Consider the following 24603-nt stretch of genomic DNA (forward strand, 5'->3'; position numbering starts at 1 on the left):
AATCTCGCCTAATATGCCTATGCCATTGGCATAAATTTTATAGAGTGATGTTTTGCCGCATAGTTACTCTGTATCTTTGTTACTTCATACATTACTGTAATCATCTTGATACAGGAATCTGACAGGAAATAATGCTTGAGTGCTTTCATATAGCAAATAGTCAAAGTAAAATCACAAGAGTTAGAGATAGTTAAAATCAGATGCTGCACATAGTGGGATTACATTGATTATTTCTATTTTTTTTACATCTAATAGAACTTAACAGGATTTTAAAAATTCTTTGCAAAGATGAAAGAAATAATTGTATGGCGTAAAGTATCTCAAACTACTTTAGGCACAGAAATACAAATAGCAGGAATGTGGAGCATTTTAGGAACTCTTGTATTCTCAGCATTTTAATGAAAATACTGTGATATTAACTCTCACTAGAATTTTGTTCATAATTTTAAAAGCCCTCTTCCCTTTGAGGGGGTGTTTTCATTAGTATTTTTCAATTTTCCCCCTCTTAGATCAATTGGCTGAAAAGCTGGAAAGTGAAAACTTCACTGGAGATGCCTCAGCCTTAACAATATTCCACTGGAAGAACATGTCTGAGGCCATAAAATCTGTTTGACATTTGACAAGAATAATAATTTAAAACCTCAAACTGTTATTTCTGAAAATTTACACTGTGCCCGAGAGGATAGAAATAACCAAATCTCTACAACATTTTGGCTTCACAATTGTTTATTTTTTAATGACAGCCTGTTCCTATTTTTAATAGTACTTATTTTTGTAAACAGAATGATGAGGCCTACCAAGGAAGGACATATGCCAAATGCAAAAGATCGGTCCTCAGAACACTGGAAGGCAGCATGTTGTGCCCATCATTGTTTATTGACATAACGGGTGGCAGAGTCTTGCTAAATGTCACAGATCCCATTTTCTTTTTTCCAAGGTTCCCCACCTGTCAATACTCAGGGAGTCAGCATGATATTTGTTTAAACAGTCTGTGTTCTTTCTACAACTTGTAGTGGAACCAGTCATAGAAATTCAGCAGTCAGATTTTAGCTGACAGTTTTCACGCTGAAACATGGTGCAGAAGGAAACCCAGCTTGCTCTTCCCCAGGTGCATTTTCTCTGTCCTGCCAAAAGGAGCATAAAATAATATATAATTGTCAGTTAGGGAAGCAAATAGAACTCAGAGATACCCAAGGGGAAGAAAATGTTTGCTGTGCAAGTAAGGCTATTTTTATAGTTACATTTTTAGCTATCAACGTTCTTTAATGAAGGAAAGGAGAGCAGCCTGGGAATCATTGGAATACCAAAGTGCAGGTATACCCACTGCATAAATAATACAGTGGTTTATTAAAAACTCAGACCCTATCATAGAAGTAGTTTTAGGTAAGCTAGCGAAGCAATCTCCTCCTGTAGGTAATATGAAAATCTTGAAAATTCTTTTATCAGGTAATTAAGCCCTGCATGTTGATAATAATGGTCAAAATATTTGATGTCTTCTACACATAGATAAGAATGATGTCGTCTTTCTCTCTTCATAGTCTGTGTTTTTTTTCCATATAAAATCCATAATTTCATTTACAAATATGGTATATCTATGAATGGTAGCTTTGAAATAAAATGTAACTTATTTCCTCCTCTTTCCTAGAATTGAATTCACAGTAATAGCTTGTCATTTCAGTTAATAGAAGGCATCTATTTAAAGTGTACGATTTAATGAGTTTTGAGAATTGGGTAAGTGCTGAAGCTATGGTCACAATTAGGACAAAAAAAAAATATGTGTCATCTCAAATAGCGTCTCAGCCTATTCTCTATTTTGCCCCAGGCAACCAGTCATCTGTTTTATGTCTATAGATTAACTTGTATACTCTGGAATTTTGTATAAAATGGTTAGTATAGTATTTTCTGTGGCTTCTTTTAAACTAGTATACATTCTTTGAGATTCATCCTTTACTTATGTGTATCAGTCATTGCTTGCTTTTGATTGCTGATTATCATTCCATCATATTTTTGTTTTAGCCACTCACCTGCTAATAGATGTTTAAATAATTTCTAATTTTTTGTTACTGTAAATAAGACTGGTAAGAATATCTGTGCATGGGTTTCTATGTGTGTACACACACATACTATTATACCCCTTGAATAATATACACGTGTAGAAGGCCTGAGTTAGATACCAAGTGTATGTTTTTTACAAAATTGCCAAATGGCTTTCCAAAAGGGTTGTGCCATTTCATATTTCTTCCAGGAATGTATAAGAATTCAGCTTCTCCACATCTTGACCAGAATTTAGTAGCATGAATGCTTTTTTAAATTTATCTACCCTAGGAAGTAGTGTTCTTATATATTTAATATGCATTTCCCTAATGACTAATGACAATGTGCATCTTCTTAGCATTTATTTGCCATCTGTAGGTTTCCTTCTCTGAAATGCAGTTGAAATATTTTGCCCCTTTTTATTTGGGTTATTTGTCTTTTTATTAAGTGATAACAGTTCTTGATATATTCTGTAGACAAGCCCAGTTTCAGACATATGCATTGGGCTTGCCTTCTAGTCTGGTTATAAAACCAATTTTTTTCTAAACTGTCACTTAATTAAGGTTATCTTGCTTGAAAGAATGGAGTTTAAAGCTGTCTGGAAGCTCTGAAAATCATGGGCTCACATGGAAAGTGGCACATAATAGAGGTACACATTCGGATTTACTTTGATAAGGCCTTCCTTTCTCTTGTTGCCTAAGTTATTTCCTGTCAATATCTGACCTCTAAAGAGAGTTTATTATTTACTTCTGTTCCCAAAGCTGGTATGAAACTCTATTGTCCAGGCTACTTTGCTTGTCATATTTCTTAAAGTATTCTTTCTGTTGTATTGTCTACCCATACCCATAACCTCTTACATCAAATACTCAAAGATTTTGGGGAAAAAAGTAGATAATGCTTCTTCTATTAAAACAATTTTAAATTAGTTTTGGAGGTAGACTTTAGTGAATCATCAGTTGCATATAACACCCAGTGCTCACATCACATGCCCTCCTTAATGCCCATCACCCATTTACCCCATCCTCCAAACCACCTCCCCTCCAGCAACCCTTAGTTTGTTTCCTAGAATTCAGTGTCTCCTACAGTTTGCCTCCCTCTCTGTTTTTGTCTTATTTTTCCTTCCCTTCCCTCTGTTCATCTTTTTGTTTCTTAAATCCTACGCATGAGTGAAGTCATATGGTATTTGTCTTTCTCTAACTGACTTATTTCACTTAGCATAATACCCTCTAGTTCCATCCACATTGTTGGAAATTCCAAGATTTCATTCTTTTTGGCAGTTGAATCATATATACAGTGTTTTTCCCATTTAGAAAACTATTTAGAAGACTATTTGAGCACCAGGGATTGCAATATTAAACTAGTGTGTTAAGGAAGACCGGACCAGTGTATACCACTTGCAAGGGGACTTTGCTATTTGGAACGAGACTCAGGATCTCTTCAAGATCATATCTCAGTCCAGGCTACTAGAGACTGTATCCATTCTTCTAACAGAGAAGGATTTCATATGGGTGGGTATGTCTTTACAGACTCGATTCCATGTTAAGGACCATCAATCCATAAAGAATGGGTCACTTGATAATCATTTTTTTTAATGTAAGAGGTATGGATTTCTCAAGAATGTGTTTCTAAGAATATACAATTTGGAGTCTCAATATTTACGGTGTGCATGTTTTGTGTGTGTGTCTGCCGTACTTTGCTATTGTGGCACACAGTGGAAGTTTGATAATGATTACAATGCCAGCCTGATCAGTTTTATAGAGCATCACTCTGCCCACCACACAAAACATTCACGTTTCTGAGAAGCTAATTGCCAATCTCAGCCTAAAATAGTTTTCATTGGGAGGGAACAGGCAGCAAGTGTATTAAATCCTTCCAAACATGTTTCAAATTTTTAAATGAAAACAACCACTTACAAATTTTTACTGTTGAGGGTGTAAAGAAATAAACCACAAATACTATGTTTGTTTCACATCATTTTCAAGCTAATGAGAATTCTATGTGATTAATAACATAATTTCCAAATTATGACATTTGACTAAGCTCCTAATGAAGGGTTTTAGGGGCTGAGAAAAATAAACAAAAATATAGATCTTATAATACTTGGTCATAAAAACTGATGAGACTCTCCTCTCTTGGTTATGCTTCTTATGAGTAATACCTCTTTTCTTTGATAAAGATCAATGTAATAACCCTGACTGGTAGTCATGTGCTTCACCATCTCTGTTTTTGATTTTTATCTTCACAAGTGAAAAAAGACAAGTTGTTTTCAGATAGCAGTGCTCCGCAAATGCCACAGTGTAGCTGAGTTCAGACATAAATAACAAATTCCTTTTCAGGTATTATTCCAACTAATACAGGTATTTCATATAACCATATTGCAATATATTCTAAAGCAGTAATATTTAAAGTGATTCAAAGCCACATAAACACTTCTCTGCTAACTTGTCTTTTTAGTGTCCAATTTTTTGAATGTCTCATATTATCTGTAGAGAACATATCTTGCAAAATCCTTGTTTTTTTTATATACTCCATCATTGTCTTCCATACTGAGGTTGGGCGGGGTGGGGGGGGGGGGCGGAGTCTGGAGTGGTCTATTCCCTGCCTTTTCCCTTCTAAAGCCCCACAGAGCAAACTGCAGACCCAGGGAGCTTCACTGGTAAGTCACACCAACATTAAATGAAGAAATAATTCCGATATGCAAAATTTGCCTAGACAATTGGAAAAGAAAGTAGCCTGCTAACAAAGGATATAAAAGAACGTTATGAGAGAGAAATATTACCAGTTTGTCTCAAGTGTGAAGATGGAGGCACATTCCTCAACAAAATAACAAACATGATCTAGCTGTATTAACTATATCATAACCAACTTGGTTTTATTCCAGGAAAGTAAAATTTGTATGTCTGTTTCATATTAGAAAATCAATTGGTGTGATTCACTACATTTGTAGAGTAAAGGAGAACATTATAGAATGGTAATAGACCAGGAAAAGCATTTCACTAAATTCAACATCATTCATTTAAAAAAAAAAAAAAAAAAAAAGACAAACCTCTTAGAAACCAGTATTAAACATTTAACTGTAATCACGATAATGAAATCCTCCCGCTTTGTGTTTGAAAACACCAGTTTGCTTCTGGGAGGATGCAATTTCTCCTTACAGAAGCTGGCTTCTCATAACTAATTGGGATAGGAAATAGATTGCAGATGTATGACATTAAAACATCTGAACTTTGGGCTGTTCTCACCTCTGCCCTCTTACACTGAGGAACAGGAGCAGCTAGTCAAAGCTTAGGGCATTGTTTCTCATACCTTCGCATCCTTTGGAATCACTGGAAGGACTGTCAAAAAGATGACTGTGTCCGACTCCCTGAATATCTGATCTAGGGCATCTAGATGGAGGCCTGGGAACTTTGATTTCTAACAAATTCCCAGGTGATACTGACGCTGCTTCTTGGGGTACCCAACTTTGAGAACAATGGGCCCAGAATAGTGAGTATGATATCTGGGTTGATGAGGCAAGGCAATGACCGTGGTTGTCATTCTTATTTGCCACCTCACAGAAGCTACATAGAGCTTTCAAATTCTAGTCTGGGTGACACTTTCAGTTTACCCCCTTTGTATTTACCCTACCTTTCTAGAAATCAGACCTTGAAGTAAAGGCTTACGTGGTATGACTTTATTGAGGAACAGTATCCCAAGAGAGATGGAAGAGTGATACAGGACAGGAAGGAGAGAAAACACATATAGTGTGTTATTAAGATTGATACCCAGGGCAACTGGCTACTTAATCCTATGGGGCTATTCTCAGTCTACTTTGGGGCTATCCTTGAAGGGGAAAAAAGAGAGAAAATTGACCTACCAGCTCCTGTATCCCACTGGGAGTGAATTTTTTTAAATGCATTGGTTTCACAAGTACACACTGAAATTTCTCAGTAAATTTCCTCACTGAAACCCTGAATGATAGATGAGGAGCACATTGTAGACCTTTAAGGCGAGACCCTAGGTTTATGTCCCCTGATTCCACTGGAATCACAAAACAGCTGAATAGTGAGACCCAGAGAATTCAAAGTGAATATAAGAAATAGACATCTTGTATACACTGCATAGATCTGTATTATAATTGGCTTCTCATTGTAGCTGGAAACTTTCATGTGATATGTGGCTTCCATTGTGTCAAAGCAAGATGCTCTTGCTTGCTTTTCATACAAGGAAGGAGGTACATTCTTCTTAGAGTGATGGCCAGATGCAATCTTTGAAAAAAAAAGTTTAAATCACCTGTATTCAATCCCATATTTCTCTCTTAGTATATCTCTTCTTGGTTTAAAGCAGAGTGACCTTTGGGACTTCTTGGGAACCATAATCAGGCTAGTGCATTCCCAGGCCTCACATAGTCTCTTCTAAAATTTCCTTCTACTTGTGTCTTTGGACATTTCCTAAGTATTTCACACTAATTATAACATTTATATCTCATTTACTCTATATCCTGATCATATGCAAAATCCAAGGAGTGGTTTTACAAAACTATTAAAACTGATCCCTTGTGTCCTTACCAGGCCATGGAGTCTAATGTCACTAGTAATTAACCCATATCAATAATTCTTACCACCCTACATTACATTTTACTCCCCAGCTCAGTACCACACCATCACGAGCCATTTCTATATATGTTATCCTAGCCCCTGAGTAAATAGTAGCTAAATCTTTATTGCTGTGCGGAATGGATAGGCTTCTAGCAAGTCTACCTCTGAGTAATTCTTCTTTTGAACTTTTGCAAGTAGGTCTGGATGAGCAGCTCCTGGCATAGCAGACACACTCTCCAGTTCCCAGTAAGTCATCTGCGGGTATCACTAGGCCACTTCACTGAGTTTTTCCAAATTGTGGGTTACCGTGTGCAATTCTGGGGGAAGCAGCTTTTTCGGTGCCTCCTGGGTCTCTTCGTTTAGCTTCTATAAATCATGGACCAGCCTGGCATCAATTGCCTCTCTCTCTTTCTCTCTCTCTTACTATGTCCATCATGAATGAATGAATGAATGAATGAATAAATAAATAAATAATCTCTTTTTAGTATATTCTTATATCTCCTCTTGTACTTTCTCATTTGTAAAGTTGGTTGCTGTGTTGATAATTGCATAGATATTAGTAACTATTATATCTTCACCATGAGTTATTTTGCTTTAGAAACATAAATTGTCCTTTTTGTAAGAACTAATGATTTTTGGAATGCTACTTTGTCTGGCACCTTACATATAACACAGAGCTAATTTTATGAAGTAAAATGAAAATATTTTTAATATATGTTACCATATTTATATTTTTTTGAAATGTATAACATATAATTTTATTTTATCAAATAATTTGTAGTGTTTTAATTCCTGTGTCTCTTTCTCTGTGTGAGATTTATTCTCTGATCCCTTCTTTATAATTCCTTTCTGGATTTAAGAGGTTTGCATTTTTAATTCCCTTAGTCAATCCTTTCCTTATTTAGCCTTTAGTTCTTTTGTCGGTCAATTGTTATAAGGGATGAGCTGTTTCCTATTTTTCTCGTGCCTTTTCCCTGCTCACATTTTTAAAAATGTGTCAATTTTACTCGACCAGAATGCACCGGGGCACATTTTAATCATAAATTATTCTACTCTTTTATTCCTTTTATTTTAACCTTAGATCCATGATTAAATGTAGGTAATGCTTTCTTTAAGTCCTGTTGCCAAAGTGACTGCAGTCATTTCTTGGTTAAATTAAACATAGCAACTTCAAGAAGGGCTTGTAAAAACAGTATTTCTTGAAAATTTTTTTGTATATTTTTTTATCTTTAATTCTTCTTAAAAAGTTTTTTTAGATTTCATTTTTAAGGACAGTTGATATGGATATAAAGGCATTAGCTCACAATTTATATCTTGGAGTATTTAGGTAATGTTCCAATGTTGCCTTGCTATATAAATTGTTTTGAGAAACACGATGTCAACTTAATTCTCTTGTCCTTGTAAGACATTCACAGAGCTGTTAAAAGCTCTGAGGGTTTTTTCTTTTTTTAAGATTTTATTTATTGATTCATGAGAGACACAGAGAAAGAGAGAAAGGCAGAGACACAGGCAGAGGGAGAAGAAGGCTCCATGCAGGAAGCTTGATGTGGGACTCGATCCCAGGATCCTGGGATCATACCCTGGGCCGAAGGCAGGTGCTAAACCACTGAGCCACCCAGGCACCCGTTTTTTATTTGTTTCTAAAGAATGTGCATATAGCATAAATCTGCCTAGGATGTGTCTTAAAGTTGAGAATTCCTGATCAAATTGTCTAGATATTTGATAGGCACTTAAAATATGCAGAGAAGTATTCTTTCATTTAACCAGAGTTTATCTAAGTTATAGTTTAGATACTTATTGTTTTAGTTTTCTTCTTCACAGACTTCCAGTATGTATATGTTGGATTTTGGAGGGGCCTATCTTTCATTTTGATCACTGTGTCTATGGTTGGTTTTACTTCTGTGTTTATCTCATTTTCATTCTTTTTCATCGTATTTTCAAGAGACATTGTAAAATTTTAATACGTTGGATACTGTAGAAATTCCTTCTTTTGGAGTGTTTTTTTCTTTAAATATTTTTCTAGTTTAATTAATGTTCATTATAATTCTTCCAACTTTTTGCTCCATTTTAGTTGTTAGTTTTTGAATTTCAAATTCCAGTTGTTTCCTCCTATGTTCCTAAATGTTATGTGCACATCAGATAAGATGGAAGAATTGTATGGTGAATGCTCAAATATGTACCACTTCGATCTAAAAAAAAAAAAGTTAATAAACTTTATCACATATTTATCCATCTATCCATCTTATTCATCTAGCATTGTATTTTATTTCTTTAATGCATGAAATGTCATTTAGTTTCCATTTTTTATTGATACCCATTTTTGTTTTGAGCTGTAAGTTCTTTGAGAGCAGTGACTCTGTTTAATTTATAGTTTTTAATCCATAAAATAGTCTTAGTAGCATCCTGGTGTAAGTTTAATGATTTAGAACTCATCGTAAGTAATGAATTTAGTGTTTATTTTGTAGAAATGTTAAGTAGCTCTTTAAATGCTAATAGGAAGCATGGCCTAGTGGAAAGCTTAATCTGTAGCATCAGAAAAACATGATATTAATTTTCTCTGCCTTTGTCCAAGTTCCTTGAATTTTCTATGCCTCAGTTTTCTCATGTATACCACCCTGTAGATTTGCTGTGAAAAATAGGATTTTATAAATAATAGCAGGGTTGTAGGATATCAGGTTGATATACTAAAGTCAACTACTTTCCTTTATACCAACAATGAACTTGTGGACTTTGAAATTAAAAACACAGCACCATTTATATTAGCAAACCCTCCTCTCTCCCCCATGAAACACTTAGGCATAAATCTAACAAAAATATATACAAGTTTGATAGGACAAAAATTACACAACTCTGAAGACTGAAATCAAAGAACTAAGTAAGAAAATAAGATAGAGTCTACTTTGGTGGAAAGCATGACTCAATATTATCAAGATGTCACTTCTTCCCAACACGATCTATAGATAAAGTGGGGTCCTAATCAAAATCCCAGCAAGTTACTTTGTAGATATCCACAAACTTATTCTATAGTTTATGTGGAGAGGCAAAAGACTAGGAATAACCAACACAGTATTGAAAGGGAAGAACAAAGCTGGAAGACTGATACTATCCAATTTCAAGATAACTACATTAATCTCGTTAATGATTCACAAAAGAGAAAGAGAGCCGAGAAATAGATTCACTACAATCAGCCAATCTGTGACAAAGGATCAAAGGCAACATCATGGAGCAAATATATTCTGTTTAACAAGTGGTGTCTACAGCCCAGGATCCCGCCTCCCCCGGGACAGGCAGAGGCCGGGAGGGCCCAGGACAGCAAGGACGCTCCTGCCCCAGCTGAGCACATCAGCGGCCCCGCCCCGGAGCCTCCAGGCCCTGCAGACGGAGTTCCTGCCGGAGCTGAATCCAGGTTTCCAGAGCTGCCCCGCCACTGGGGCTGTTCCTCCTGCGGCCTCACGGGGTAAACAACCCCCACTGAGCCCTGCACCGGGCAGGGGCAGAGCAGCTCCCCCAACTGCTAACACCTGAAAATCAGCACAACAGGCCCCTCCCCCAGAACACCAGCTAGACTGACAACTTCCAGGAGAAGCCAAGGGACTTAAAGAACACAGAATCAGAAGATACTCCCCGGTGGTTCTTTTTTTGTTTGTTTGTTTTTGTTTTTGTTTTTGTTTTTGTTTTGTTTTGCTTTTTGATTTGTTTCCTTCCCCCACCCCCTTTTTTTTCTCCTTTCTTTTTCTTTCTCTTTTTCTTCTTTTTTTTTTTTTTCGTTTTTTTTTTTTTCTTTTTCTTCCCCTTTTTTTTTCTCTTTCTCTTTTCTTTCCTTCTTTCTCTCCTCTCTTTTTCTCTTTTTCCCAATACAACTTGCTTTTGGCCACTCTGCACTGAGCAAAATGACTAGAAGGAAAACCTCACCTCAAAAGAAAGAATCAGAAACAGTCCTCTCTCCCACAGAGTTACAAAATCTGGATTACAATTCAATGTCAGAAAGCCAATTCAGAAGCACTATTATACAGCTACTGGTGGCTCTAGAAAAAAGTATAAAGGACTCAAGAGACTTCATGACTGCAGAATTTAGAGCTAATCAGGCAGAAATTAAAAATCAACTGAATGAGATGCAATCCAAACTAGAAGTCCTAACGACGAGGGTTAACGAGGTGGAAGAACGAGTGAGTGACCTAGAAGACAAGTTGATAGCAAAGAGGGAAACTGAGGAAAAAAGAGACAAACAATTAAAAGACCATGAAGATAGATTAAGGGAAATAAACGACAGCCTGAGGAAGAAAAACCTACGTTTAATTGGGGTTCCCGAGGGCGCCGAAAGGGCCAGAGGGCCAGAATATGTATTTGAACAAATTCTAGCTGAAAACTTTCCTAATCTGGGAAGGGAAACAGGCATTCAGATCCAGGAAATAGAGAGATCCCCCCCTAAAATCAATAAAAACCGTTCAACACCTCGACATTTAATTGTGAAGCTTGCAAATTCCAAAGATAAGGAGAAGATCCTTAAAGCAGCAAGAGACAAGAAATCCCTGACTTTTATGGGGAGGAGTATTAGGGTAACAGCAGACCTCTCCACAGAGACCTGGCAGGCCAGAAAGGGCTGGCAGGATATATTCAGGGTCCTAAATGAGAAGAACATGCAACCAAGAATACTTTATCCAGCAAGGCTCTCATTCAAAATGGAAGGAGAGATAAAGAGCTTCCAAGACAGGCAGCAACTAAAAGAATATGTGACCTCCAAACCAGCTCTGCAAGAAATTTTAAGGGGGCCTCTTAAAATTCCCCTTTAAGAAGAAGTTCAGTGGAACAGTCCACAAAAACAAAGACTGAATAGATATCATGATGACACTAAACTCATATCTCTCAATAGTAACTCTGAATGTGAACGGGCTTAATGACCCCATCAAAAGGCGCAGGGTTTCAGACTGGATAAAAAAGCAGTACCCATCTATTTGCTGTCTACAAGAGACTCATTTTAGACAGAAGGACACCTACAGCCTGAAAATAAAAGGTTGGAGAACCATTTACCATTCGAATGGTCCTCAAAAGAAAGCAGGGGTAGCCATCCTTATATCAGATAAACTAAAATTTACCCCAAAGACTGTAGTGAGAGATGAAGAGGGACACTATATCATACTTAAAGGATCTATTCAACAAGAGGACTTAACAATCCTCAATATATATGCTCCGAATGTGGGAGCTGCCAAATATATAAATCAATTATTAACCAAAGTGAAGAAATACTTAGATAATAATACACTTATACTTGGTGACTTCAATCTAGCTCTTTCTATACTCGATAGGTCTTCTAAGCAAAACATCTCCAAAGAAACGAGAGCTTTAAATGATACACTGGACCAGATGGATTTCACAGATATCTACAGAACTTTACATCCAAACTCAACTGAATACACATTCTTCTCAAGCGCACATGGAACTTTCTCCAGAATAGACCACATATTGGGTCACAAATCGGGTCTGAACCGATACCAAAAGATTGGGATTGTCCCCTGCATATTCTCGGACCATAATGCCTTGAAATTAGAACTAAATCACAACAAGAAGTTTGGAAGGACCTCAAACACATGGAGGTTAAGGACCATCCTGCTAAAAGATAAAAGGGTCAACCAGGAAATTAAGGAAGAATTAAAAAGATTCATGGAAACTAATGAGAATGAAGATACAACCGTTCAAAATCTTTGGGATGCAGCAAAAGCAGTCCTAAGGGGGAAATACATCGCAATACAAGCATCCATTCAAAAACTGGAAAGAACTCAAATACAAAAGCTAACCTTACACATAAAGGAGCTAGAGAAAAAACAGCAAATAGATCCTACACCCAAGAGAAGAAGGGAGTTAATAAAGATTCGAGCAGAACTCAATGAAATCGAGACCAGAAGAACTGTGGAACAGATCAACAGAACCAGGAGTTGGTTCTTTGAAAGAATTAATAAGATAGATAAACCATTAGCCAGCCTTATTAAAAAGAAGAGAGAGAAGACTCAAATTAATAAAATCATGAATGAGAAAGGAGAGATCACTACCAACACCAAGGAAATACAAACGATTTTAAAAACATATTATGAACAGCTATACGCCAATAAATTAGGCAATCTAGAAGAAATGGACGCATTCCTGGAAAGCCACAAACTACCAAAACTGGAACAGGAAGAAATAGAAAACCTGAACAGGCCAATAACCAGGGAGGAAATTGAAGCAGTCATCAAAAACCTCCCAAGACACAAGAGTCCAGGGCCAGATGGCTTCCCAGGGGAATTTTATCAAACGTTTAAAGAAGAAATCATACCTATTCTCCTAAAGCTGTTTGGAAAGATAGAAAGAGATGGAGTACTTCCAAATTCGTTCTATGAGGCCAGCATCACCTTAATTCCAAAGCCAGACAAAGACCCCACCAAAAAGGAGAATTACAGACCAATATCCCTGATGAACATGGATGCAAAAATTCTCAACAAGATACTGGCCAATAGGATCCAACAGTACATTAAGAAAATTATTCACCATGACCAAGTAGGATTTATCCCTGGGACACAAGGCTGGTTCAACACCCGTAAAACAATCAATGTGATTCATCATATCAGCAAGAGAAAAACCAAGAACCATATGATCCTCTCATTGGATGCAGAGAAAGCATTTGACAAAATACAGCATCCATTCCTGATTAAAACTCTTCAGAGTGTAGGGATAGAGGGAACATTCCTCGACATCTTAAAAGCCATCTATAAAAAGCCCACAGCAAATATCATTCTCAATGGGGAAGCACTGGGAGCCTTTCCCCTAAGATCAGGAACAAGACAGGGATGTCCACTCTCACCACTGCTATTCAACATAGTACTGGAAGTCCTAGCCTCAGCAATCAGACAACAAAAAGACATTAAAGGCATTCAAATTGGCAAAGAAGAAGTCAAACTCTCTCTCTTCGCCGATGACATGATACTCTACATAGAAAACCCAAAAGTCTCCACCCCAAGATTGCTAGAACTCATACAGCAATTCGGTAGCGTGGCAGGATACAAAATCAATGCCCAGAAGTCAGTGGCATTTCTATACACTAACAATGAGACTGAAGAAAGAGAAATTAAGGAGTCAATCCCATTTACAATTGCACCCAAAAGCATAAGATACCTAGGAATAAACCTCACCAAAGATGTAAAGGATCTATACCCTCAAAACTATAGAACACTTCTGAAAGAAATTGAGGAAGACACAAAGAGATGGAAAAATATTCCATGCTCATGGATTGGCAGAATTAATATTGTGAAAATGTCAATGTTACCCAGGGCAATATACACGTTTAATGCAATCCCTATCAAAATACCATGGACTTTCTTCAGAGAGTTAGAACAAATTATTTTAAGATTTGTGTGGAATCAGAAAAGACCCCGAATAGCCAGGGGAATTTTAAAAAAGAAAACCATATCTGGGGGCATCACAATGCCAGATTTCAGGTTGTACTACAAAGCTGTGGTCATCAAGACAGTGTGGTACTGGCACAAAAACAGACACATAGATCAGTGGAACAGAATAGAGAATCCAGAAGTGGACCCTGAACTTTATGGGCAACTAATATTCGATAAAGGAGGAAAGACTATCCATTGGAAGAAAGACAGTCTCTTCAATAAATGGTGCTGGGAAAATTGGACATCCACATGCAGAAGAATGAAACTAGACCACTCTCTTTCACCATACACAAAGATAAACTCAAAATGGATGAAAGATCTAAATGTGAGACAAGATTCCATCAAAATCCTAGAGAAGAACACAGGCAACACCCTTTTTGAACTCGGCCATAGTAACTTCTTGCAAGATACATCCACAAAGGCAAAAGAAACAAAAGCAAAAATGAACTATTGGGACTTCATCAAGATAAGAAGCTTTTGCACAGCAAAGGATACAGTCAACAAAACTCAAAGACAACCTACAGAATGGGAGAAGATATTTGCAAATGACATATCAGATAAAGGGCTAGTTTCCAAGATCTATAAAGAACTTACTAAACTCAACACCAAAGAAACAAACAATCCAATCATGAAATGGGCAAAAGACATGAACAGAAATCTCACAGAGGAAGACATAGACATGGCCAACATGCATATGAGAAAATGCTCTGCATCACTTGCCATCAGGGAAATACAAATCAAAACTACAATGAGATACCACCTCACACCAGTGAGAATGGGGAAAATTAACAAGGCAGGAAACAACAAATGTTGGAGAGGATGCGGAGAAAAGGGAACCCTCTTACACTGTTGGTGGGAATGTGAACTGGTGCAGCCACTCTGGAAAACTGTGTGGAGGTTCCTCAAACAGTTAAAAATATACCTGCCCTACGACCCAGCAATTGCACTGTTGGGGATTTACCCCAAAGATACAAATGCAATGAAACGCCGGGACACCTGCACCCCGATGTTTCTAGCAGCAATGGCCACTATAGCCAAACTGTGGAAGGAGCCTCGGTGTCCAACGAAAGATGAATGGATAAAGAAGATGTGGTTTATGTATACAATGGAATATTACTCAGCTATTAGAAATGACAAATACCCACCATTTGCTTCAACGTGGATGGAACTGGAGGGTATTATGCTGAGTGAAGTAAGTCAGTCGGAGAAGGACAAACATTATATGTTCTCATTCATTTGGGGAATATAAATAATAGTGAAAGGGAAAATAAGGGAAGGGAGAAGAAATGTGTGGGAAATATCAGAAAGGGAGACAGAACGTAAAGACTGCTAACTCTGGGAAACGAACTAGGGGTGGTAGAAGGGGAGGAGGGCGGGGGGTGGGAGTGAATGGGTGACGGGCACTGGGTGTTATTCTGTATGTTAGTAAATTGAACACCAATTAAAAAAAAAAAAAAAAAAAAAAAAAAAAACAAGTGGTGTCTGAACAACTGGACATCAACATGTAAAAAAAAAATCTAAATAGAGACCTTATACTCTTCACAAAAATTAATTCAACATGGATCACTCAAAATGTAAAATATACTATAAAACCCTTAGAAGATAACACAGGAAGAAACCTACATGATGTTGGGTGTGGTGATGACTTTTTGATGTAACATCAAAGATACAATCCAAAGAAACAATTGAGAAGTTGGATTTCATTGACATTAAAAAGTTGGCTTTGTGAAAGATGACGTCAAGAGAATAAGGCCAAGACTGGGAAAAAATATGCGCAAAAGACACATCTCATAAAAGACTATTAACCAAAATATGCAAGTAACTAGTAAACCCTAACAATAAGAAAACAATTTGATTTAAAAATGGGCCAAAGGTCTTTAAAGACACCTTATCAAAGATCTACAGATGGCAAGGAAACACATAAAAAGATTCTCCACATACATATCATCAGAGAAGTACAAATGAAAACAACAAGAGGTGCCATCATGAACCTGTTAGAGTGGCCAAAATCTAAAAACATTGACAATACCAATTATGAGTATGTGGAACAACAGGACCTCTCATTCATGCTGGTGAGAATACAAAATGGTGCAACCACTCTGGATGACAGTGTGGTGATCTTAAAAAATCAAACATACTCCTACTATATATCAGCAAGTATGCTTCTGGGTATTTACCCAAAGGAGTTGAAAGTGTATGTCAACATAAAAACCAGCACATTGATGTTCATGCAGTTTTATTTATAATTGCTAAAATTTCAAAGAAACTAAGATGTCCTTTGAGAAGTAAATAGAAAAATAACCTGTGGTAGAGACAGTCTCGGGAGAAATGAAAGAAATGTTAATCAGCACTAAAAAGAAATGCGCTACCAGGCCATGAAGACATATAGAGGAAACTTAGGTGCATACTACTAAGTGGAAGATGCCAACCTGAAAAGGTTGCATACTGTATGATTTCAACTATAAGACAACCTGAAAAAGCAAAACCACGGAGACAGTAAAAAGATTCATGGTAAGAGGAGAGGGAGACATGAATAGGCGGAGCCAGAAGATACTTAGAAAAGTGAAACTGCTCTGTATGATACATGTAATTAATAGATTTGTTGAAACTCGTGAAATATATATCACCAAGGGTACCCTTATGTAAATTATGAACTGGGGGTGATTATGATGTGTCAATGCAGATTCACTGATAAACAAATGTTTATCCGCAAACTGATTCTGCAGTTTATGTAGAGAGGCAAAAGGCTAAGAATAACCAACTCACTATTGAAGGGGAAGAACAAAGCTGGAGGACTGATACTACTACCCTACTTCAAGATAAGTACAGTAATCAAGATGGTGATTCATGAAAGAGAAAGAGAGCCTGATGTGGGGGTTGAGATTAGGAGAGGATATGCATGTTGGGGGGGGGCAGGGGCACATGGGAATTCTCTGTACCTTGTCCTCAATTTGCCTATGAAACTAAAACTGCTCTAAAACATAAAGTCTTGGGGCACCTGGGGGCCTCAGTCAGTTAAGCATCTGCCTTCGGTTCAGGTCATAATTCTGAGGTCCTGGGATCGAGCCCCACATTGAGCTCATTGCTCAGTGGGGAGTCTGCTTCTCCTTCTGACCCTCCCCTAGCTGTCCTCTTTCTCTCTCTCTCACAAATAAATAAAATCTGTTTTTAAAAAAGTCTTTAAAAGTAAAAAAGAAATCTCCTGCTGCATTTAGGCTTTATGTGCTTTCCTTTTTCCAATTCCTTTTTTTTTTTTTTTTTTTTTGGTAGGAGAATACTCAGCAGTTTATTTATTTTTTTATTGGTGTTCAATTTACCAACATACAGAATAACCCCCAGTGCCCGTCACCCAATCACTCCCACCCCCCGCCCTCCTCCCCTTCTACCACCCCTAGTTCGTTTCCCAGAGTTAGCAGTCTTCACGTTATGTCTCCCTTTCTGAGATTTCCCACACATTTCTTCTCCCTTCCCTTATATTCCCTTTCACTATTATTTATATTCCCCACATGAATGAGAACATATAATGTTTGTCCTTCTCCGATTGACTTATTTCACTCAGCATAATACCCTCCAGTTCCATCCACGTTGAAGAAAATGGTGGGTATTTGTCATTTCTAATAGCTGAGTAATATTCCATTGTATACAAAACCTCATCTTCTTTATCCATTCATCTTTCGATGGACACCGAGGCTCCTTCCACAGTTTGGCTATTGTGGCCATTGCTGCTATAAACATCAGGGTGCAGGTGTCCCGGCGTTTCATTGCATTTGTATCTTTGGGGTAAATCCCCAACAGTGCAATTGCTGGGTCGTAGGGCAGGTCTATTTTTAACTCTTTGGGGAACCTCCACACAGTTTTCCAGAGTGGCTGCACCAGTTCACATTCCCACCAACAGTGTAAGAAGGTTCCCTTTTCTCCACATCCTCTCCAACATTTGTGGTTTCCTACCTTGTTAATTTTCCCCATTCTCACTGGTGTGAGGTGGTATCTCATTGTAGTTTTGATTTGTATTTCCCTGATGGCAAGTGATGCAGAGCATTTTCTCATATGCATGTTGGCCATGTCTATGTCTTCCTCTGTGAGATTTCTGTTCATGTCTTTTGCCCATTTCATGATTGTATTGTTTGTTTCTTTGGTGTTGAGTTTAAGAAGTTCTTTATAGATCTTGGAAACTAGCCCTTTATCTGATACGTCGTTTGCAAATATCTTCTCCCATTCTGTAGGTTGTCTTTTAGTTTTGTTGACTGTATCCTTTGCTGTGCAAAAGCTTCTTATCTTGATGAAGTCCCAATAGTTCGTTTTTGCTTTTGTTTCTTTTGCCTTCATGGATGTATCTTGCAAGAAGTTACCGTGGCTGAGTGCAAAAAGGGTGTTGACTGTGTTTTCCTCTAGGATTTTGATGGAATCTTGTCTCACATTTAGATCAATGCCCAGAAGTCAGTGGCATTTCTATACACTAACAATGAGACTGAAGAAAGAGAAATTAAGGAGTCAATCCCATTTACAATTGCACCCAAAAGCATAAGATACCTAGGAATAAACCTAACCAAAGAGGTAAAGGATCTATACCCTAAAATCTATAGAACACTTCTGAAAGAAATTGAGGAAGACACAAAGAGAAGGAAAAATATTCCATGCTCATGGATTGGCAGAATTAATATTGTGAAAATGTCAATGTTACCCAGGGCAATTTACACATTTAATGCAATCCCTATCAAAATACCATGGACTTTCTTCAGAGAATTAGAACAAATTATTTTAAGATTTGTGTGGAATCAGAAAAGACCCTGAATAGCCAGGGGAATTTTAAAAAAGAAAACCATATCTGGGGGCATCACAATGCCAGATTTCAGGTTGTACTACAAAGCTGTGGTCATCAAGACAGTGTGGTACTGGCACAAAAAAAAGACACATAGATCAATGGAACAGAATAGAGAACCCAGAAGTGGACCCTCAGCTTTATGGTCAACTAATATTCGATAAAGGAGGAAAGACTATCCATTGGAAGAAAGACAGTCTCTTCAATAAATGGTGCTGGGAAAATTGGACATCCACATGCAGAAGAATGAACCTAGACCACTCTCTTTCACCATACATAAAGATAAACTCAAAATGGATGAAAGATCTAAATGTGAGACAAGATTCCATCAAAATCCTAGAGGAGAACACAGGCAACACCCTTTTTGAACTCGGCCACAGTAACTTCTTGCAAGATACATCCACGAAGGCAAAAGAAACAAAAGCAAAAATGAACTATTGGGACTTCATCAACAAATCAGTGTATGAGTTTAATAGCAGCTAAAGACAAAGCTAGCGACTTGGAAGTTAGGTCGGAACAAAGTTGCATAAAGAGACAAGAACATCAACAAAGATCATAAGGGACAAAAGGTCTAGTGTAGAAGTCCACATGTAAGGTTTAATTGCAGCCCTGGAAGGAGATTACATAAAGGAAAGAAGTTAATAGTTGAGAAGGTGATAAATTTCTAATATACCCAACCACAGATTCAACAGGGACCATGAAGCCCAATCCAAAAGCAAGCAAACAAAGCCCCATTTATACACATCATCATGCAGTTACTAGAAACTAACACCAAGGAGAAAATCTTAAAATAGTACCAGAGGGAAATGATGTATTTTTTTTTCCAAAGTCCCACTCTAAGAATTGCAGCTGACTTCAGGGTGGGGGAGGGGAAGGGAGAGGGGAAGAAAGGAAAGAGAAGGGAAAGGGAAGGGAAAGGAAAGGGAAACGGGAAGGGGAAGGGGAGGGGAGGGGAGGGGAAGGGGAAGGGGGAGGGAAGGGAAGGGGAGAGGAGGGAAGGGGAAGGGAAAAGAGGAGGAGAGGGGAAGGGAGGGGAGGGGAGGGGAGGGGAGGGGAGGAAAGGAAATACAAGTAACCCAGCCAGTTCTAAATAGAATGGTATTTAAATTGCTGAAAAAAAGTAACTGGCAACTTAGAATTCTATATGCAGCAAAATATCGTATCAAAGGAAGTTATAAAAATACTTAATAAAAATGTTTGTAAAAATAAGAATTTAACAGAAGACAGACACATGCAAAAATACTAGAAGGAGTTCTAAGAAACAAAGAAGGAATAAAATATAAAAGAAAGAGGACAAGTGAAGGAAAAGGAAGAGCCAAGAAGAGAATAGAGAACACAGACACACACACACTTATACGTATCAATTAGGTAGGTAAGAAAGATAAAGAAGGTAACAAAAAGATCAATGTATGGGTAAATTTGATTAAATGCTTATGATAAAAAAAGTAACATAACAAAGTGTTATAATATGACACAAGTTTGAAGTAATTAGAACAAAGAGCTCTAAGGTATTTGCTTTGGTATGGAAGTGGTATATTAAACACTAACAAATAATAAGCATTTATTTGCAATCTCTATTGTGCCAATAAACAAAAAATGAGTGACAAACAGATAATAACATAATTAAATATATTTAATTCTAAAGAAGTCAGAAAATTAAAGGAGTAGAGAAAAATAGGGAAATGGTAGATTTAAACAGAAAAATGGCAGAAACCACATGTGAACCAATTAAATACAATAATTAAAAGCAAACACCATGTTAGATTAAAATAAATTATATGTTATACATTAGAAAGATTTTAAATATAGGGATTCAGAAAGATTTTTTTTTTTTAAAGATTTTATTTATTTATTTATTCATGATAGTCACAGAGAGAGAGAGAGGCAGAGACACAGGCAGAGGGAGAAGCAGGCTCCATGCACCGGGAGCCCGATGTGGGACTCGATCCCGGGTCCCCAGGATCGCGCCCTGGGCCAAAGGCAGGCGCGAAACCGCTGCGCCACCCAGGGATCCCCCGGATTCAGAAAGATTTAAAGTAAAAGGATGAGAGGAAATTATTCAAACACTATACAAAAAATATCTTATATTTCAAAAGACTTAAAATATACACGGGGGGAAATTAAGTTATCTGATTATGACAGAAATAAGCTTGAAAAGAATAACAAATACTTAGAACACTGCCAAATATTTGAAAATGAACCCATTTTAAAATAAAGAATAAAGAAGTAACAAGGAAACTTAATATTTTTCACTAAATGATAATGAAAATAAAATACATGGGGCACAGCTAGAGCTATGATTAGAAAGATATATTTAAAATGTCATAAGCACTGATTAGCTAAAAATTTAACATTTTCTAGGATAGATCACAGACTAGGCCACAAAACAATTATTAGCAAATGCAGGAAGGTTAAAATCATACCAAGGATCTTTTCTGAATATGTGGTATGAAACTAGAAGTCACCAAGAAGAAAGCTAGAAAGTTTACAAGTGTCTGGAAACTAAACAGCACACTCTTGAACAGCCCATTGATCAAAGATAAAAACATAAGGGAAATTGAAAAAACAAAATCTTTAAAGAAATGAACACTGAAACACAACACACTAAAACCTATGAGATAGTACAGAGACAAATGCATATATTAAGTAAATAAAAAGATCTCAAACAACCAACTTAAATTTATACTTCAAGGAACTAGAAAAGCAAGAACAACCTAAGTTCAAAGTTGTTAGAATAAAGAAGAGAACAAAGGTCAGAATGGAAATATATAAAGTAGTGAACAGGAAAACAGAAGGAAAAAAATCAATTTAACTAAAAGTTGATTTTTGAAAAGATAAAAAAGTGACAAATTTTTAGTGAGATAAAGAACAAAAAGAAAGAGGATTCAAGCAAATAAAATCACAGCTTAAAGGGAAGACACTACAATTGCTATTGCTATGATAGAAATACACAGGATCATAAGACTACTCTAAAGAACTACATGTCAACAAAAAATAACCTAGAAGAAATGGGTAAATTCTTAGAATCATATAACCTACCATGACTGAATGATAAGACACAGTAAATCTGAACAGACTAGCAAGTAACAATTCTGAATCATTATCAAAAATCTCCCAACACAGAAAAGCCTAAGAACAAGATGGTTTCACTTGTGAATTCTACCAAAAATTTAAAGAATAAATGCCAACTTTCTCAATCTTTTCTCCAAAAAAAAAAAAAAAAAAAAAAAAAAAAAAAATTGAAGAGGAGAAAACACTTCAAAACTCATTTTATGAGACCAACATTACCTTGGTATTCAAGCTAGAAAGCTAGATAATGACTCTACTAGAAAAGAAAATCATCGACCCATATTCTTGATGAATATAGCTGCAAAAATTTTCAACAAAATATTAGCAAACAGATTTCAAAAACACATTGAAAGTAATGCACACCATGATCAGGAAAGTGGGATGTATCCCTGGCTTGCAAGAATGGTTTGACATTATTGCAAATCAATACATATGAAACACCACATCAATAGAATAGAATAGAAGATAAAAGTTACATGATCTTCTTAATACATGAAAAAAATGAGTCTAGCAAAATAAACAAACTTTCATCATAAAAACCCTCAACAAAGTTGGGTATAGAATGAACATACCCCAACACAATAAAGGTCCTGTATCACCAACCCACAACTAACAACACAGTCAACAGTGAAAGGCTGGAAGCTATCCTCCAAGATCAGGGCAAGAGAAGGGTCCTCACTCTTAACACAGGGCTGCAAAACATGGCTATAGCAATGAGGAGAAACAAAACAAACAAAAAATAAAAGGCATTCATATTGGAAGGGACACAAACTTTTAACTACTAAATAAATGATGCATTTGGAGTTGTAAAACACAGCACAGTCGTGGTCAACTGTACTGTATTAAAAACTTCAAAATCGTGAAGGAACTAGAGCCAGAAGTGCTCTTGCCATGCACAAAAATTCCTAATTATGCCATAAATGGAGGTCCTAGCTGACACTATGGAGGTAACGCTCTCATAGTAATATATGTATCAAACCCACACACTGTACACCTTAAACTTACAGGATGTTATGCCAATTGTATTTCAATAAGAAATAAAAATAAAGTTAAGGATTTGCCAATACATTAATAAATTGTTTCTAAAAAAGACTGCATGAAATTTTATTCATTTCTTGTCTAGATTTTTTTTTACTAGAGAGAAACCAAAATGAAGATGGAATTACTTTCTAACGCAGATTGTATAGACTGTCAACTCTATAGAGTCAACTTTATAGGTTTAATGTAACCTTTTCAATGTGTTAAACAAACCAACCCTAAAATAAAAACCTGACCTAGGATTTTTTTCCCAATAAACATAATATGCCTTCAAATACCTGAGGATGGATTAAAATATGCTCTTAAAATATTAAGAGGATTAGTTCACTAAAACCTGTCTTCTCTATATGCAAAATATTCCCATTCTGCAGCTCCAATAGCATCTTTGCTGTTTTGCTAACTATTGTTTAAGTTATATATCTTTTAGGATATATACCCTGGGGGAACCTAGATGGCTCAATCAGTTAAGCATCTACCTTTGGCTCAGGTCATGATCTCAAGGTCCCGGGATCAAGCCCCTTGTGGAGCTCCCCACTCAGTGGGGAGCCTGCTTCTCCTTCTCCCTCTGTCTTGCCCCCGACTCGTGTTCTTTCTCTTGCTTGCTCTACCTCAAATAAATAAATAAAATCTTTAAAAAAAAGACATATAGCCTGTTTTATAATATCAAGTATTAAATTGGAACTTTAAGAAAGTAAATTCTAAATAGTTAAAGATATCAATAGGCATCTTTTTCTATTACCCATTTCCCTTAGTTATTTCTTCAATTGAATATTTTGAATTATGACAGATCATGGAGAACTCTACTGGTCATGAAAACTGTTTAATATTATATAATGATATGCATTATATTTCATTCTAGAATAAAATCCTAGGGCTTCATGAATCCATACCAGTGAGATACACTAACCCAAAAATTCAGCTCCACATTTCTAATAAACAAAAGATCCAAGTCTTGTTTCTAGAAATAATACTAAAATCAAACTGAGAGGGATCCCTGGGTGGCGCAGCAGTTTGGCGCCTGCCTTTGGCCCAGGGCGCGATCCTGGAGACCCCGGATCGAATCCCACGTCGGGCTCCCGGTGCATGGAGCCTGCTTCTCCCTCTGCCTGTGTCTCTGCCTCTCTCTCTCTCTCTCTGTGACTATCCTAAATAAATAAATAAAATATTAAAAAAAATTAAAAAAAAATAAAATCAAACTGAGAAAAATAATTGAAAAATTGAAGGCATTGATATAGGCACTCACTAAAATGATACTGCTCATTTAGGCATCATTTCATTCTTCTTCTTTAAGCAGAGTAAAATAGAAGGGAAGGGGGGGAATGTTCCTCATTGGGCAGCTTTCCACTCATTTACTCAACAAGAATTAAATAGTCTAACAACAATGGAAGCATATTATCCTTGTTACTAGGGAATGCCACATCTGAGAAATGGCTTAATAGTGATTGACCTAATCCATCAAGAATTTCAGGCAATTTCTGTCACAAATGTATCTTGAGTCCATTTATTTATCTTCCTCTTCACTAGCACCACCATCCATATTGTTTCCATCCTGGTAGACTATTTTTTAGGTAAATCAAACAACTTTATTAAATATATTTCTGGCTTATCCAAATTATTATCTCCTTATATCCAAAGTCACTTCTTAAAA

The 24603-nt window shown here is 36.8% G+C and overlaps 1 long non-coding RNA gene across 1 annotated transcript in view; it reads right to left on the minus strand.

The window, feature by feature from the left end:
- Positions 1-748: 748 nt before the first annotated feature.
- LOC119870030 overlaps positions 749-24603 on the minus strand; it is a 76799-nt gene continuing 52944 nt past the window's right edge. The window contains exon 3 of the long non-coding RNA XR_005354997.1: positions 749-1124. This is a non-coding gene — a long non-coding RNA (uncharacterized LOC119870030). The remainder of the gene's footprint in view (positions 1125-24603) is intronic.

The sequence above is a fragment of the Canis lupus genome, chromosome 2 (genome assembly GCF_011100685.1).
Source record: "Canis lupus familiaris isolate Mischka breed German Shepherd chromosome 2, alternate assembly UU_Cfam_GSD_1.0, whole genome shotgun sequence".
NCBI lineage: Eukaryota > Metazoa > Chordata > Mammalia > Carnivora > Canidae > Canis > Canis lupus.